This window comes from Siniperca chuatsi, linkage group LG14 (assembly GCF_020085105.1).
Source record: "Siniperca chuatsi isolate FFG_IHB_CAS linkage group LG14, ASM2008510v1, whole genome shotgun sequence".
Lineage (NCBI taxonomy): Eukaryota > Metazoa > Chordata > Actinopteri > Centrarchiformes > Sinipercidae > Siniperca > Siniperca chuatsi.
Window position 1 is genome coordinate 20,077,392 of NC_058055.1, and position 18,430 is coordinate 20,095,821.

General features: G+C 39.6%; 1 long non-coding RNA gene across 1 annotated transcript in view; it reads left to right on the forward strand.

Annotated features, from left to right (window-relative positions):
• The first annotated feature begins 3,149 nt into the window (after positions 1 to 3,149).
• LOC122888508 overlaps positions 3,150 to 18,430 on the forward strand; it is a 129,604-nt gene continuing 114,323 nt past the window's right edge. Inside the window, exon 1 of the long non-coding RNA XR_006380713.1 lies at positions 3,150 to 3,520. This is a non-coding gene — a long non-coding RNA (uncharacterized LOC122888508). The remainder of the gene's footprint in view (positions 3,521 to 18,430) is intronic.

The following is an 18,430-nucleotide window of genomic DNA, read 5'->3' on the forward strand; positions in this document are numbered from 1 at the left end:
CAGTAGTACACAAGAACTTGTTACACCCTCAATGTTGACACAGCAATCACAACAACACAATACTCATATTTAAGTAGAGATATATATGAATGTATTGGAAGACACTGTCAGGTAGCTGAACCATCATCTGGCATGAGTGCTGTCAAGGACTGTGGCAGATGGTAGATCTGTGGCTGTTGCTATGCACAATATACAGTGGTGTGAAAAAGTGTTGGCCCCTTCCTGATTTCTTATTTTTTTGCATGTTTGTCACACTTAAATGTTTCAGATCATCAAACTAATTTAAACATTAGTCAAATATAACACAAGTAAACACAAAATGCAGTTTTTAAATGAAGGTTGTTATTATTAAGGGAAAACAAAATCCAAACCTACACGGCCCTGTGTGAAAAAGTGATTGCCCCCTAAACCTAATAACTGGTTGGGCCACCCTTAGCAGCAACAACTGCAATCAAGCGTTTGCGATAACTTGCAATGAGTCTTTTACAGTGCTGTGGAGGAATTTTGGCCCACTCATCTTTGCAGAATTGTTGTAATTCAGCCACATTGGAGGGTTTTCGAGCATGAACTGCCTTTTTAAGGTCATGCCACAGCATCTCAATAGGATTCAGGTCAGGACTTTGACTAGGCCACTCCAAAGTCTTCATTTTGTTCTTCTTCAGTCATTCAGAGGTGGACTTGCTGGTGTGTTTTGGATCATTGTCCTGCTGCAGAAGTTCGTTCAGCTTGAGGTCACGAACAGATGGCCGGACATTCTCCTTCAGGAGTTTTTGGTAGACAGTAGAATTCATGGTTCCATTTATCACAGCAAGTCTTCCAGGTCCTGAAGCAGCAAAACAGCCCCAGACCATCACACTACCACCACCATATTTTACTGTTGGTATGATGTTCTTTTTCTGAAATGTGGTGTTACTTTTACGCCAGATGTAATGGGACACACACCTTCCAAAAAGTTCAACTTTTGTCTTGTCAGTCCACAGAGTATTTTCCCAAAAGTCTTGGGGATCATCAAGATGTTTTCTGGCAGAAATGAGACGAGCCTTAATGTTCTTTTTTGGTGGTGATGGTTTTCGTCTTGGAACTCTGCCATGCAAGCCATTTTTGCCCAGTCTCTTTCTTATGGTGGAGTCATGAACACTGACCTTAACTGAGGCAAGTGAGGCCTGCAGTTTTTTGGATGTTATTGTGGGGTCTCTGAATGGATGATAAAGATAACATGGCAACATCCATGGTATCATCCATGGTTAACACAGGTCACATTGTGCTAAAACAGGTCAACTTCTCCACAGCTTCCCTGGCTCTTGAGAAACATGCATCATCCAGTATTTTTCTCTCCAGCATCAGGCTGCTCAAAGCACTTTGAGTTGATTTTTTAAGAGTTTAGCCATTTCTTTGAAGTCAGTCAGTCAACTGATTCTTGAGCTGCTCCGCAAAAGAACACTAAGGATGTCAAAACATACCTCAGCTTTAAAGCAAATTTCTACTCTCCTGAATTGGCCCATCCTCTGTGTCTTCGCTGGAAAAAAAGCCCTATTCTGTCGGGCTTTCATTCACCTCAGTGAACTCTGTAGTTCTGCTGAAGTCTTCTGCAGTATCAGAATCAGAATCAGAATCAGAAATACTTTATTGATCCCCGAGGGGAAACTCTTTTGTTGCATGCAACAGGCAGCATGCACGTTGGCGCATGCGCACTTATCTCGTATTCCCCACTTTGTCCGAACTTGTAAATGTGTGTAATTCCCTGATCAGAGTCATAGTCTTCTATAGATCTTTAGATGAAGTGTGCACGTTATTAGGTAACATAAAAAAATTAAAAACAGTGCAGAATTGAATTTATTTTTTTTGCAGGATATGTAGGCTATATAAGCTTGGTGTGACATTAGATATCAAGTACTTAAGCCCTTAGTTTCCTGAAGGCCCACTTGTGTCTGATATCCTCTTCTGCACTGTAGGGCTCTTGACATATTATCCTGTCTCTCATTTAGTATCTTATCTTAAGACTTGTATGGCTCAAGGTAACAAAGGTATACACACTCTCAAATGTACAAAAACACCATTGGACTACTCAATAAGTACACAGCATGTATTTGTATTAGATTCTGATTGTTTCTACAGTGGGGATTCTGTTTTTCTTTGAGTTACATTATTGTTAAGTTTCCAGACATCAAAAGCTTTATTTTTATAAGATTAACTTCGACACCGAGGTCCTTGATGAACACACAAATCAACAAATATAAAAGGTATCTCTGCCTGTTGGCTCTGCCATTTGGAAATTCTTCAGATTTTTCAGTGCTCAGTGCTGATGGTCTGTTCCCATTAATGACAGAGAAATCTGTATTCTCTTGTCATCTTGAGTCAAGAAGAGGAAAGAAAAAATGTTGCCCAAATTTATGTTGTATTGACCTCAGTGTTTCCCTAAAATGAGCCTCAATAGTCTCTTTATGTTACTGAGGAATTTGAAATAGCCATCCAGATAGTGTGTGACCAACACAAAAACATCCAAAAAGTTCACATTATTCAGACTTCCATACTCTAGTGCTTGTGCTCATGGAATACCAGGTTCCGACAAACTAATAAAAGAGTGGTACTAACCAGTAGCAACAACCAACTGTCCTGACTGAGGAACCTGACCTTTTCTGCCTCACAATGAATGTTTGATTTTTCATGTATTCAATTAATGACTATTCTTTTTCCTGTAAATGAAAAAAATAAAAATACATTGATCAGCCAAGACTATTAAAGCATGTGTGGGCTTGACTTATTATTATCATGAAAACTATTTTGTTACAAAAATAAACTTAAACAAAATGGGGCATTCTTCTAAAACATTCTTCTTCTCCACTGGTTGCATGGCTACCTCACAGTGACTACAAGACTCCAGATTCCAAATTGTTATTCTCTTACTCTTCAGTTTATGTATGGATTAAACTATGGAAATATGGAGATATAGTGAGATTTATGGGTGCTGAGAGGCACATTTTGTTACCTTTGGACAGAGCCAGACTAGCTGCAATATATAAAAAAACCCCCAACAAATCAAACAAATGACCATTTTTTTAAATTACCCAAGCTTCTCTACAATCCTTTCATGTACCCTGGTTGGGATAGAAATGAAAAAAATCTGAATTTACCCTTTAGCCTGTCAGTGATCCGCCCACACTTAACAGGTGGTCTGAGGTGCTGCTCATCAGCAACCGCGTACACTTAACAGTAGTTGGCTTTTCTCAGTCATAACTTTGCTGTAACCACGTGATGCTACTTCTGCTGCTGCTCACGTTATTGTTAGCTTTGCAGTAAAATAAACAAGTTAGCATGCCACCAGTTTGCTTCAGGACAGCTAACGTTACTGCACGGAGGAAATAATGCTGGGTAAATGTTAGTCATCAACCGTCTGCTCTGAACAGCACAAGCCGGAAGCCGAGATTCGTGTCCACCTGTTGGCAGCTTCAAGTCTTCTCAAGGGATTTATCTTCCCTTAGATGTCAGGAATCGCGATTTTTCTTCACAAAGCTACTGTACTGTAAGTACTTGCTGCTGCTTGTGCTAACTTGCTTATTGTGAGTTGAAGTTATTGTTGTGAAGCTAAGTTATGACTGCTTTAATGTACAGTAACGTCATGTCTCTCATATTTTTGACGTGTGATATGACTACTAACGTTTTAGTATTATGAATGTTATGGGCTGAATTGTATTTGTGGCATATTTTGTCATTGTTTTATATGTGTGTGTCTATGTAGGTGTTTCTATTGGCTCTGTATGTAAACAGACATCACTGTTTACCAGTGGTGGAATGTAACTTAAGTGCATTTAAGTAGATTAAGTACTGTGCCTTGATGCTTATACTTTACTTGAGTCTTTTATTCATGCCACTTTCTACTTCTTCTTCTACTTCACTACATTACAGAGGGAAATATTGTACTTTTTACTTTACTACAATTATTTGACAGCTTTAGTTACTTTACGTCACAGTGGCCATTGTTCTGCATTGAGACTACTTTTACTTTTAATACTTTAAGTACATTTCCTGATTATACGTTTACTACCATTTTCAATGCAGTACTTTTACTCAAGTGAAGGATCTGAATGCTTCTTCCACTACTGCTGTTTACATTACCCATTCATATACCCTTTCCTGTCGCTAAATGGGAAACCCAGCATGGATTTTCTCACACCTAGGTAGTCACATTAACACATTTTGCACACATTCAGCTAGGCATTAGAGAATGGATTTATGTGACAGCTTGCTTTATTCTCTATAATTAGCTTTATGTCTAAATTGCTGAGCTCTTCTTCTGTGACTTATGCTGCTCCTACACTCAGTAGCACTAATCTCGAACATTAAGCTTACATGTGTTGATGGTCATCTGCTGCTTATCACTGCTACAAAGCATTTTAGAAAAAAGGGACAGTCTGCTCCAAAAAGTTATTATTAATATTTTTAATAATTATCTGCTGCATAGCTAACATATTTTATTCTGTTGCTGCTTATCAGTTGTACCGCTGGGCTTAGCTATATCCACTTCCTTCCTTGAGAGATTATGCTTTATTTTATTTCCTGCAATGGTTGGGAAAGGCCACGTGGCGGATAGTGTTTGACCCTCACATAGCGAACTGGGGTCCTGCTCTGTTTCTAATGAAGTTCTGGCAAGTATGTTTATTAAGGTCACTCCCCAGCCCCTGCTGTGTTGAGGTTGTTTCTTGCTTGAAGGGAGTGATGAGGTCAGAGCTGGGCCATGTGAGTTTGGTGACTGGAATATTTTCCACGTAATAGTGAAGAAGTCTTATCAGATTTTGTTTCCACGTACAGGTTTAAAGTTTCAGTACATCATTATGATTCATCAAAAGTACCATTATGGAAGCACAGCCAGTCTCTTTATTTCCTGCTGTCTTTCTGTCTCTTTCAGCACTCCTTTCAGATATGGCTCTATCCTTTCATTACAGCGTGTGACCAGTTTAACAGAAGCTCTAATAATATATTGAGGTGATCTGCCGCTTCATCCAATTCCTCTCAAAGCTTCTCAGCTTTAATTGTATTAAAGTTTACAATAAAAAGATCAGCCTTTTGTAAGAAATTGACATTGTATGTTGGTATAAGCAGTTACAAAAAAGATTCCTACATTAAGACTTTTCTTATGTGAAATGCTGTTATTTTGATACCCTTCTCTCAAATGCTTCTGTCTCTTTCCCTCTCTCTCCCTTTTTAAGTTTGAATAAATGTTACGATGTGAGTATGATTTTCTGATTGATGGATGACTACAGTGCCCAGAGGCAACTATTTCAATTTACAAGCCTGTCTGTGTTTTCAAGCCAGCTTTCAAATCATTTAGAAGAAGACACCCACGTGTATACACATGCGCACACACACAATGGAGTTAGTAGACTTCATTAGTTTTCACCACCACTCTGCTTTGACTGGACCTCCTTGAGATAGGCTACACAGTGACTGTTAGGATGGGTATGTGTGTGTGTGTTTGTAGGGCATTTGAAATATGTGTGGATGTGTGTATATCTAACTTAATTTGACTCAAACACTCTCTCCTCACCGGGAAAGAATTATGTTTTCAGCCAAACCAGGCCTGTGTTATTAAGATGCACAGTGCCTCTCTGCCATCCCTTAGTATTGCAGAGAAGGGTATAATATGTTGAATGTCATTAGCAAGGAGACTGTGACATCTTCAGTGTGCGGCTTATACCTTAACCACGTGTGTGTGTGTGTGTGTGTGTGTGTGTGTGTGTGTCTGTGTGTGTGTGTTTGCAAGACAGTGGATGTGGCTGTTTTTATTTATGCCTGTGTGTGCATTTGTTTGTATCTGTCCGTGAATATGCATTTCTTATAGCATTCCCTGTGCGTTTGTGTGTGTACCAGTCAATCAGCTAGCAGTTAGTATGCACTTACTCTGAGTCCAGATTACTGTTTTTGATGTAGCTGTGGTACACACTGGATCTCAGAGCTGCCAAAATGGGTCGACCATTCTCTTGATTCTATTTCTTTCTTGTTCCCCTCTTCTTCCTCCTCTTCATCCTCCCTCCCACTCCTTGTTTGATGCTTTTCTGTCTCAGACCATAATCTTTGACTAGAGAAAAGGTAAAAACTTTAATTTTATTCAGAAAGCAGTGTCTGTACTTCTTTAAATGGTGTCTCAGTGCATGAACAGACTTTGAGCTCTTGAGTGTGTATGTGAGACAGCTCAGGTCATTGCATTGATAACAGTAATGACCTTGCTGAGTGTTTAACTTAGACTGCCTCTCCTTTTTAGTTCTGAATCTATTGGTCTAGCAAGGAAAATTAATTGACAACAATTTTGAGAACTGAATTGCTTGTGTATATATTTGGTAGTATCTGTATTGTACATAAATGCCTAAGGAAAAGAAAAGTACTTGCGCAGTTTCTGCTTTGTGTCTGCAGTTATGCTTTCATATTTGGAAAAGGTATTGCTACCTGTGCTTTTACTTGAAGCTGCTCTCTTACTTTCAAGTTAAAATTTCTCAGTGGGGTTGTCTTTTTGTTTTTGTTTTTCGAGCTGCAGGTGAGATGGGACAATGCATCCCAGTCGTTTTGCGATTAACTTCCATTCAAATCGTATAATAGCCCTACAGGCAAAATGATTACTTAGAATACAGTAGAGATACCATCACCATAGCGACTGCAAGCAACTGTGATTAGAGCCTGTGATGAGAGCACAAAGCAAGGGCAAAAACGCAATGGGACTGGATGACATGTTAAAGGCTTGATGTTCTTCCAAACTGTTGTTGCGCCGGTCATGTGCACCTCTTCTTCTTCTTCTTTTACCTTAACTTGGTGATGTGTGTGTGTGTGCTCGCTCGTCTGTTAGACCTTTAGAAGGGCAAGTGGAGGTGAATGATAACCTCGTCCTGTTCTGTTTAATCGGATGGAGACTGTATGCCCCTGGCTAGTATAGCTCTCTCTACCAACACACACACCCCTGTCCTATCAATGACCCGTGTATAGCATTCAGCCATTTGGAGTCATTTCAATGCAACAGTCATTTTCCTTCAGGCAGACAAAGGCTGTTGATCTGCCCAAGAGCACAAACAATTTTCTTCAATCTGAAGTCTCTCTTGCTCCACTTCTGATTGATAGACTCGGTGATCCAACTCTCTTCTCTCGATGTCTCTCATTCCTTTCCTACTATTTCAATGTCCTCCTTTCTCTTTATGCCAAGGGCTCTCTTAATCCCTTTCCCTCTCCCTTTGTCTCCTCAGATTGTGGAGGAAACATTTTTGGAACAGGTGTGAGATCATTTACACTTCTGTGGTGTAGAGGAACCGGTGATAAAGGATAGCGTACTAACAGTTATTAAAAGAAAGCCGTGTTTCAGCCCTATCTTGGCAAAACGATGTGAGTGTTTGGAACATGGATTTTAGACTTGTTCTACTGAGAAAATTCTCCTCTTTGAAGAAATAAACTAACCACTTTTTTACCAGCCATGTTCCTTGTGATTAGTGCAGAAAATTATGCAGCAACTAATTTGATAATCACTTTCTCTCTCTAAACTTTGTTTTAAAAGAAAAATCGCCAAACATTTTCTAGTTTCAGCTTCACAATTTTAAGGATTTGCTGCTTTCTTTTATCTTATGTGATAACTGCATGTTTTTGAATTATGGACTGTTTGCCAGACTAAACAAGACATTTGAAAATGCCACCTTTTAGGTGAACTGTGATAGGCCTTTTTTGTATTTACAATGTTTTATAGACCAAACAATTGATTAATCAAGAAAATTATTGTCAGATGAATCAATAATAAAAATAATCATTAGTAGCAGCCCAAGAAAGTAAACACCTTTGGCTGTGGGAACTTCCGATTGGCATCTGTGAAATGCTCTTATTATATGGCATTTTAGTCATTCCTTGAGCAAAATGAATGTGATTAATCTGTAATGAAAATATAATAACCTATCTCAAGGTATTTATTAGAATCTCTACAAGTTAACCTTGAAAGTTTGTAGGCCTTTTTCACGGATGACATAAATAATAAAATGAATGATGGTATTGTGCATGCTGGCTCACTGTCACACTGTCATGGCTTACTGGGACACTTAAATAGAACAGGGACATTGTTAATGTTATTGATAACTTTTCCTTTTTCCTTTGCTTTTCCTACTGTGACAAGTCAAAATATCTACTGTGAAAAAGGCCCTTCCTCAGTGGATGGAGTTGCTTAGTTGTCATGGAGATGATTTAGTTGTTATGACAAGAACTAAATATGGAATTTTGGTTATGTGATAACAGGTGGTCGTATATGGGGTAATTGTTAAAAACTTAAAATGATTCAGTTTATGATGTGAGGTGGTCATATATGGGCAATGTCTCTGTTCAAAGACTATCTCTGATGTTGGATGTGAATGGCCTCCTTAAACTTTCTCTGGCCATCTGCTGACTCCTGCTCAATGACTTTGACCCCTTCCAAGTTGATGCTGTGAACGGTTTTGTACAATTTGTAGTTAATAGGCTAGTCATGATTTTTTTTTTTTTAAAGTTCTAGTATAAAAGACATATTATGTCTCATTTTGCTGTGTGGACCTTTGTCTGCTTGTTGGGGCATGAAAAAATTGCAGCAGGTGTAAGATACCGCAGAGGTGTGTTTTATAGGTTTATGAAAACTTGAATTATGGTAATGTGTGTGCGTGCACACGTGCGTGTGTATTCCTTCCACAGCCAAATATGAGAGGTCCTGTGCGACAGAGTCGGAGTGCTCATTACCTGCTAAATTACCCAGGATCCTGTGGGAGGCCTGCTCTATCTGTGCAGCTACAGTAACTCACTGGTGGTAGATGGAGAAGCCCAAACTGCAGACTCTGAAGTGCTTCACAACACTGGATGACCGGACTCAACTCTGCGTCCAGCTCTGACTCTGCTAAAATTTAATGTATTCTATGTCATCTAGTGTTTGAAAAGAAATCAAATTTGCATGTTAAGTCACTTATCTGCTACTCAGCCATTTATCTAAGGAACGTCTGATTGAGAACAAATGCTGTTTTTCAGCAACACCCTGCTTTGGGTCTACCCAGTACAAGCATAACTCTCTGTTGACCACTGAGCAACTTGAGGATTGACTTTTCTCAAGGGCACTTCAGCAATAGTTGTATTATACTATACAATACAACAAAGATTTTCTAACCTTTAGCTCTATGATCTTGGCGTTCCCATCAGTTCAGTTTGGTTCAAGCATCCTTCACTCTCTCTTGTTATTATAATATTTCTCATCAAAGTGTTTTTCTTCACTCATAGATCTACACTGACATTTGTGAACTGTGGGATCAAAGCTAGTTCCTGCTACAGTTCTAACATCCGAATTGCTAGACAGGAATTGACCCTGACCCCAGGAGTATTCAGGCTGAGCTCTTATGGGTTTAACTTCTACTTGAAATTACCTACATCAGATCAATAACCACAGATCAATAACCACAACTGTAGTTTCTAAAGGGTTGTACGTTCAGGTGCTCAGCCAATTTATCTGTCTTGCTCTAGTATTAAGTCTTTGGTAGAATGTTTTTACTGAAAGTTTATTGAAGCTTTTATTTAAACATAGAAATACAGTGTTGTTTTGTGATGCATAAGACATCACAAGTTAAACTTCTCTGCACTTTACTGGCTCTGTTGTCTGATGTAAGGTCTTATCTGACATTTCCAAGCAATCAATATTTTGTTTGTGTGTGACATTTGCGAGCAGTTCATAATTTGGTATGGCTGCAGATTTAATGGTTTTGACCACAGTGTACCAGAGAAGGTTGAACCAGTGATCCAGACTGTAGAAATCTCCAGATGACACGTGCTGATTACACACCATGAGACGTGTTTCTGCTCACTTCCAAGAAATCTTTGCAGCCTTTTGAGATGGAGCCATGAAGCAAATACTAGAATGCTCATGGGGCTGTGGAAAAGGAAATTAATCCATGACCTTGGGTTGGAAAGGTTGAGGCATTGTCAACTTGTGGTGTATCGCATGGACCTGCGGTACAGTCTTTTTTATAAAAGAAATGCAGGGTTATTTACCAGCACACAGGATCTGATATAAGCAATCCTTGTTCTACAGTGGGAGATGTCTTTATTGTAAACCTAGATTGGATGTTAAAGGGGTATGGTGGGTGAGAGTGGGTATGATTTGATGAAGTGACCACGTGTTATCCCTATTTTGGTCTCAATCACACTATGCTTAAAGGACGACTGACCCTTCTGGTATCAAGGAGCACTTATTACATAGATGGGTTCATTACATTTGAAAGTGAAAGTAATCTAGCTTCATGGTAGCTGCTAGATTGTCTACAAAAGTGAACATTGTGTTGCGTTTATATAGTTGAAGTAGTTATGTTTTTGTCATTTACAAATGCAGTTACAAGAGAAGTTAAGGTTAAGTAAAGAAATAGCAGAGATAAGGGTGTCATCCATCCAAACTTTTTGAAGGCGCACAGTTTCACAACTTGTAATGAGCTGTTTTACCTCATCAATTAATTTGTTATGCAAGATATGGACATCTAATATTGATATAGGGATGGATGCCTTACATGTGTTTATTGGGTCTGGTTTAAGCTTTTTTGCATTTTCTATTGCAGCTACTAAAATTATATATGATAAAGACAGTAACCCCACAATATCAAAACTATCCAGTAGGCTTAATGATATTACACTGGTGACTATAATCACACTGTGAGGTGCACTCCTGCTGTCTTTCCTCTGCTGCTAGTACCTGGACACTTATAAAAATAAAATAAAATAAAATAAAATGAAACGAGTCATTTAGAAGGAAATCCGCCATGCGTCTCTGGCTACATATGTTAATATTCACATCAAGCCAACTCGTTCCCAGTGATCAGCTACTTTTAGCTGCTAGGTTTATCATCAAACCTCTCCCCTGTCAGTAGCTATCTGTAATTGTAACTGAGTGACACTTTAATAAATAGCAATACTGAACAGTTGTTAGTTGATTAGTTTTCCAGCTAAGATGCGTACAGTTTCAACACGTTCTTACCTACACTATGTATCTGTTATCTCTTGGTAAAATAAGTGACATTTTAAATAAGCTCAAAATGTAAGGACAGTAAGCTAACACTAATTGCTAATATGACATGCATTATATGGTTAAAATCACAGATGCTAAATTCACTCACAATAATGCGAATATCATGTTAACTATGGCAGACATTATTTTTGATGCTCTAAGAAATTAGAAAAATTTCTTGTGTATATATATTACACACTTATCAATATTAAGTGAAATCAAGTATACTAATTAGTTAGCCTAAACATATCTCTATTGTTTGTTCAAAAGTAAAATTATCTTACATTTTAGATTTAAAGTACTTTCCACAATAAGCCGTAAAACAAATAGCTTTCACTATGCAGTCTGACTACTAGTTCTTTTGGTTGGCTCAGGTTTAGTCATTTGAAATGTATCAACTCCTGTCCAGCTCCTTTTTTGGACAGTTGCTGTGTATCTACGTGTGTGCTGGAAAGCCTGTTGTGTTACTATGACAACCAGCCACAGTGATTTTTCGTCACCATTCTCGGCTTTGGCATAACCTGCATATTTAACAGGGTTTTTAATCTGGTGATTTTGATGCTTATTCCTTCTGTTTTGATATGTTTGAAAACGTAATACAAAAATTTAAATGTCGCCTTTGTGGGGAAACTTTTAAAAATGTACAGTAAGAAAGAGAAAATTAACTTTGGCTTCACTACTCTAAAGCCATCAAACCTAAAAAATTTGAGGGATCCTCACGTTGAATGGGCATGACGCCCTATGCGTGATGCAGAGAAGTGCAGAAGAGAGCTGATGGCAAGGCTACCTACACAACATTGAGATAATTGAGAACTCAAGATTTTCAGTTTCCAAAATCATACCTACCTGTCCCATTTCTAAGTTTGTAAAATCCTCTTTACCTCTCTCATACTTGGCTCTTGCTAGCAATATAGTCTTGGATGTGTCACAGCACAGGAGCTGTTTTCTTTCCAATGTTTATTGTCACGAGGAAGTTAATCAAAATGCTTTGAATAATTCAAATGAATTATGTGTTTCTAGACATATCAGTATAACTAGTTTATAAATATCTCTCGGCATAATTTGATTGCCAGTGCACTTCCTTGAAGAGAGAAAACACACAGCAGGGTTTCAACTTTCCCTAATCAGATCTTAACTGGCAGGTTATGAGTTGTGCCAGACAGAACAGAAGAGACTGCCAGTAACTCTCACTCAGTAGAGGGAGAAGGACCTTCACAACTCGTGTGTGTGTGTGTGTGTGTGTGTGTGTGTGTGTGTGTGTGTGTGTGTGTCTAGAAGACAGAATAGGAGTGTGTGCATCTGTGTATGTGTGTGTGTGTGTGTGTGTTAAGAGTACAGAGCACATTTGTGTGTACCCACTTAGGAAAATATCAATCCACATCACAAATGAGATTCTTGGTGGTACCGTCAGTCGGTTGCACTGTTGCTTTGATTAATGACTCCATGATGTTTGTGTCTATGTGAGTGCAATCGTGGCTTACAGGTGGTCAGGTCAGACTTGCCTGGGGTCGCAGCACCCTAGCTCGCCAATTAAGGGGAAAGTAAGTGAGAGAATATATAGGAAAGGTTTCGAAAAGGAAAGAAGTGGATGCATAGGGGGCAAGAACCCCTAGAGAGAGGAGGCGAAGGATGTAGGAAAGGAGGAGCTGTCAACGCTATAAGGGATGGGTGAGAAGTATAATGGGTGAGCAGAAATTGCAGTTTCATTGATTGATTGACTCTCTCTTTCCACAAAAACTTTAAGCTGAAGCTGTAACTGCTGTGACACATCCCTCACACACACAAACATACACACACCATCACTACAGTCCCACAGTTCACCTGCAATGCCTACACACCCTGTGCCACCTGCATTATTAAAATAAACCTGTCACTGCGAAAGTAGGGGGGCCAGGCCCAGATCAAACGGCAGTCAGTGTGACAGAGACAGAGGGAGGCCCTGCTAAACTAGAAAGACCTAGTTCACAGCAGGGCTGTGAAAATGACTTTTTGGCAACATTTGGGGAAAAAGTTGGGGTTTTCTTTTCCTATCGCTGTTTAAAGGAACAGTTCACCCAAAAGGAAAATTCTGTCATCTTGAGTACAAAATTCATGGATAGATGTTTTTTTTGTGACAATTAGAATGAAAGTTAACCTTTTCTGTTCCAAATATAGTCCATTTGTTTTGTGGCCACATGATGTGTGTGTGGTATTCAAGATAGATGAATGGTAACATACAGTAACTGTTGTGTGGCAAACTAGACATGGAAAACAGCTAATCCTAATTAGAAATTGCTATAGCCTATAGATACTGTGATATTTGCTATAAGAGTGCACTATCCAAGATGATACTATGTCTGTACACTGAATAATGTCACATATTTAAAACACACTTTTGTAAATATTGTTTGGCTAAAAAGCATGAAAGTATGAAACAAAAGTTGGTTTGAGAAATTGGATTTTTTAGAGCTGAAAAGATTAGTTGATTAATTAGTCGATCAAAAGATATTTAATTGGTGACTCTTGATAATCAATTAATTTAAGTAATTTCTCAAGCGAAAACGCCAAAAATGTACTGTTTCCATCTTTTTTAAATATGAGTATTTGCTGGTTTTCTTTTGTTCTCTATGATAGTAAATTGAATATCTTTAGGTTTTGGACTGTTGGTCAGACAAATCAAGACATATTGAAGATGTTAGCCTGGGAAATTGTGATCATATATAATGATCATATAATCATCCAGGTGGTCAGTCAAACCTAAATTGCTATAATTTTCTCATGAATATGTTCAGTATTTTATACCAGAAACTTTGAAGTGTACTTGGAAGGACATTGCTAAGGTGGTTGCCAAGGCACTGTGGTTGCTAGAGTGGTACTAGGTAATTGCTAAGGAATGCTTGCTCTGGTGATTCTTGATGATTGCTAGGGAGTACTACATGCATGATTGCTTAGGTTTTCAGCTTTCAGACCGTAGTTGGGAAGCACAGGGAAGACGTTGTTTTTCTCCAGGGCTGAGGTTGATGCTAACCTTGGGGCTAACCACCTTCACTTTTACCCAGCAGCTTGGAAGCAGCTTGGGTATTGAGGAGCTGCAGCGTTTATTCACGGGCAAACTGTAACCTTTACATTTACTACCACTAGACAACTTTACTGCTAACCTTTCCCTCTGCTCCGATCGCCAACACCTGTCTGCTCTGAGTGCAGTAACCGTAACTCTCTCTCTCGCTCACCCACACACTCACTACGTACTACCCTGTTCTCTAAAGGAGCCACAGTAAAGAAAGACCGGTTGAGTAGGTGAGGGTGGGCTGTGAATGGGCTCCAATGCCCCCCTGACAACGATGTTGTTGTCCATCCCGATGTTTCAGTGTAGACGTCGTAATATGCCAATTTGGTAGATATTCTAAATTCCGATTTGTTGCCACCGAACCACGTCATAGCTCATTACCATACCAAGTTGCCCGAACTTCAACTTCCCTCAATGGCCACACCGTCCAAGACGCCCGCCTCTGCTCGCTGCCAGCTCGCATAGAAAATTAATGACTTCCAGTCACTTTGATGCTCTCACCAGCGACGGTCTGAAGCCCAGTAAATGCGAATTCCCTTTGGAGTTTGTTGGGGGGTTTTGTTAGTGTGGTGGCGAACGTGGCTGGAGCAGTTGTCTCACGTCCAAGGATACAGTTGGAGTCAGCGATTTTTGGTTGCTCCACTGGGCTTGCGGGTTACAGTGCGTAAGTACCCACCAAAAGTTGGATGTCAGGGATAAGTAGTTGAAAGAGAACATGAAAAATATTCCAAAAGAAAATCTGTTGGAAGTGGTTGTTCTCCAGTCTAAATTGCATGCTGTTAGTGCTGGATTGGACATGGTTGATACGTCTGCCTCTAGTGAAGCTGGGTTAACTTTTGAGCAGCGCAAAGAATACTATTGTTGCAGATGGAAATGAAAAGACTTGAGCTGGACGTTTGACCATGGAGAGAGACACACAGAGAGACTGGGGTTAAATGTTTCAGCACCATGGAGAGGGACACAGGGACACATGGTTTTTACTTGGATTTTAAACAAAGACAGATGAAACTCACTCAACAATGTTTGTCTCTTAATCGTACATTTGTATATTGTGCCTAGATATGACTAGCTTGTTTTTATTATACCTAAGTCGCCTGTGTAACAAGGCAGCATGAACAAACATAGAAATGACACAACAAGAAGTACGAGACGGAGAACGTGAAAGACCTCCCTTTCTTCTCTTGCACCTCAAAGGTGCCAAAACTGTCACTTTGTTTTCGGCCTAGCAGGTGAGCACAGCTGTTTCACTGGCAGGCTGCTGTTATCACACACAGGTGGGGGAGGCAAGAGGGAGGGACAGGAGAAAAGACAAGAGAAAGGCGTTGAGAAAGAAAAGAGAGTGGCAAGCCATTGAGAAAGAATGAAGGGAAGGAGAGAGGCATAAAGAGATGGAAAAGGCAGGCAGACAGATAACAGAGACTGACAGAACAGTAAAGAAAGTGACAGATCGAAGGGGAATAGTGACAAGTATAAGTAGTAGAAAAAACTGGCAATGCATTTCTTCAATTAATATTGTCCTAGACTTGGCAATGATTGGTCTATGTCCCAACAGCAGCTGAGAATAAAAAACAATAATAATCTAAGGTTTTAAAAGACACTGAGATGTACAGGATGTTTCTGACAAAAAAGGCAGATTTATCTAATTAGCATTTCATTTTGTCAAAGGTTTTGTATAAAAATTAATTTGCTAAATGGATGATTTCAGTAAAGAAAGAACAGCGGGGGGGACATACAGAGAGAGAAAGGAGGGCGACTGACACAGATGCAGAATAACTGAGAGCTGTCCTCACTTTGGCTTTGTGGACCACCTGCTGAGACCTCAGTTCACTCATACTGTATGCAACTTTGTTCTTTTTGATTTTCAAGAATGGTTTTCTTCTGTCTTTCTCTGTCACCACCTCTGTCTTTCTTTCTCACGCACATAAACTCACTCACACTCTTTTATCTCACATTCCCGGTTTTCTTCCCTGCAATTCGTCTCCGTGGCATTTTTCACCGAGCACCGGAGCACAAGACACACCTGAGACCTCCGCTCTGTTGTTGTGATCGTACTTCATCTCAGTGGGGCGTGCTTCGAGGGTCTTTGTTACTGTGTGTGCTACAGTGGAAGATAGAGAGGTAGAGGTGAAGTTTACAGAGGTGAAGTGTGGAGGCTAGCTCATTAACCACTCCTGGAATATGAGGGAGCAGAATAGCCTAGGGAAAAGACAGGCCACTGACTGGATCTTAACAAAAGCCAAAATGTACATCAACAGCCCTTGAACCACAACCCGTTCATTAATAATCCAAGCTAGATCAAGCTGAAGAAGCTAAATTCATATCCTGCATACAATTGGCAAGCTACAGGATGGAAAGATGGTAAGTGTGTGGTAAATCTCACTATAAGCTAAATTAACAGCAGTCACTTGATAAATGCGTTTACCTAGTTTTAGGCTGCTGTCCAAGCTGCTTGATTTATGCCACCTGCTTTGCTTCTATAATGTCCTTAAGGAGCACTATCATAGCCCAAATGTTTGGTGTAACAGTATAAATTCATCAGTTCACTTTATTTCAGACTATTTCAGTCCATGTAACAGAGAGATAACATCAAAGATTGCATCGCTGTGTCTTCTTCATATTATCAGGCCGTGAATGCAAATGATCTCATTCCCCTTTTGTATAATGTCTGCCCTCACATCAAATTAGTATTTTTCCCCTCATGCACCTGAGGAGGTCACAGAATGGCAAGATATTTTAGTCTCCCTCTTGTTTTGGAATCCCTTGAAACCGCCATTAGCAGAGAGTTGCTATTTAGATGTTGGACCACAACTTATTTCCTGTTTGTGAAAGAGTACTCCACTGATTTAGCATTACATTCATATAACATTGTTGACAGGGTTACTGTCTTTTTTCCCCACACATTCTTCTTCCTTGTCAAAACCTGTGGCCTACATTACCCATGATGCAACTGGAGCACTAATAGTTTGGTTGGATATTCAAGTGTGGTATGCTAGTAGTTCCTAATGTAGTCTTGAGATTCAGGCCTCAAGCAGAGAGGAGCAGTGGGCTACAGAGGTCTGGTAAACTAACTTCTTTCTAACTCTGCATTCACCCATTTTTTTCATTTTCAAACTTGTAGTCTTCATCCCCACACAACACTGACTCAAGTGACATAATTTGGGACAGTCTATCAGACTTCACGCAGCTCCCTCTAGAGTCACAAAAGGCTTTAAACAACCTTTTTCACATATGCAGTAGTACTCCCCAAGCAATAAACAATATGGCTAACAAGCTATGGTTGTTATAACTGGTGGTATATATTGTTAGGGAAAACTAACTGTGCTGCAGTAAAAAAAGAGAATTTTTCTTATTAATGAATTTAGTTATTTATTAAGTAACCTTCAGATAGTGATCTGGACCACTGACATTGGATTGGGCATTGGATTGGGCTTATGCTTCTGTAACTATGACTGGAAGTCTCTAGTCCTCACTGCTAACAAGTGGAAGTATCCATCCATTTTTGAGTTGCTTATTGTGGTCATGGATGTGAAAGTGAGAGCAGAGCAGACCAAGTATTTTTTTTTTCCTAAGCAACTTCTTCCAGGTCCTCCCAAGAGATTCCCAAACACTCCCACTTCATCAAGGAGTTGCATCTTCCCTTGGTTCTCCTTCCAAATGGTCTTCCGTGGAAGAGGGCAATCCTTAGTGTTATCCCCGAATTCAGCTGGCTTCCTCTCAATATAAAAGAGCAGCGGCTTGATATCAAGGTCATCCCAAATCGCTGAGCTCACTCACTCTATCACGTAGAGTGAGACCAGCCACCCTGCGGAGAAATATCATCTTGGCCGCTTGTCTGTGAAATCATTCTTTCAGTCACTGCCAAAAGCTTGTGACCATGTGAGGGGGTTCAACGATGACTGACCGGTAAATTGCAGCCAAGGCTCCTAACCAGCATGATATTTTTCATCATCACTTCTGAATAAGATATATATGTATATTGAGTCTAATTCACATGTGTATAATTGGAACCTTGGCTGAATATTTTCTGGATGTGAAGTTTTAATTCTCCAAGTATATTGCTGTTTCAGACATTGCCTCCTCTGCCTGCTTTAGGCTTACATCTGCATGAATTTTATGAGAGAGGCCACGTTTACCCCTCAAACCTAGCAAGGACTAATGAGATGCTTTTTAAAAATTTGTTAATCAGATGATTACATTTTTACATTAATTAAATACTCTGAAGTTGTAATGTCTTCTACATAAATTTCATGGTTTAACTGATAATAATAGGACCTGTAGTTGTAGCTCTCTGCCAGCTCTGACTATGGACTGAGAAAATAGGCTCAGGAGTTGAGACTGTTTTTCTCCATTAGCTGTGCATCAGTAGC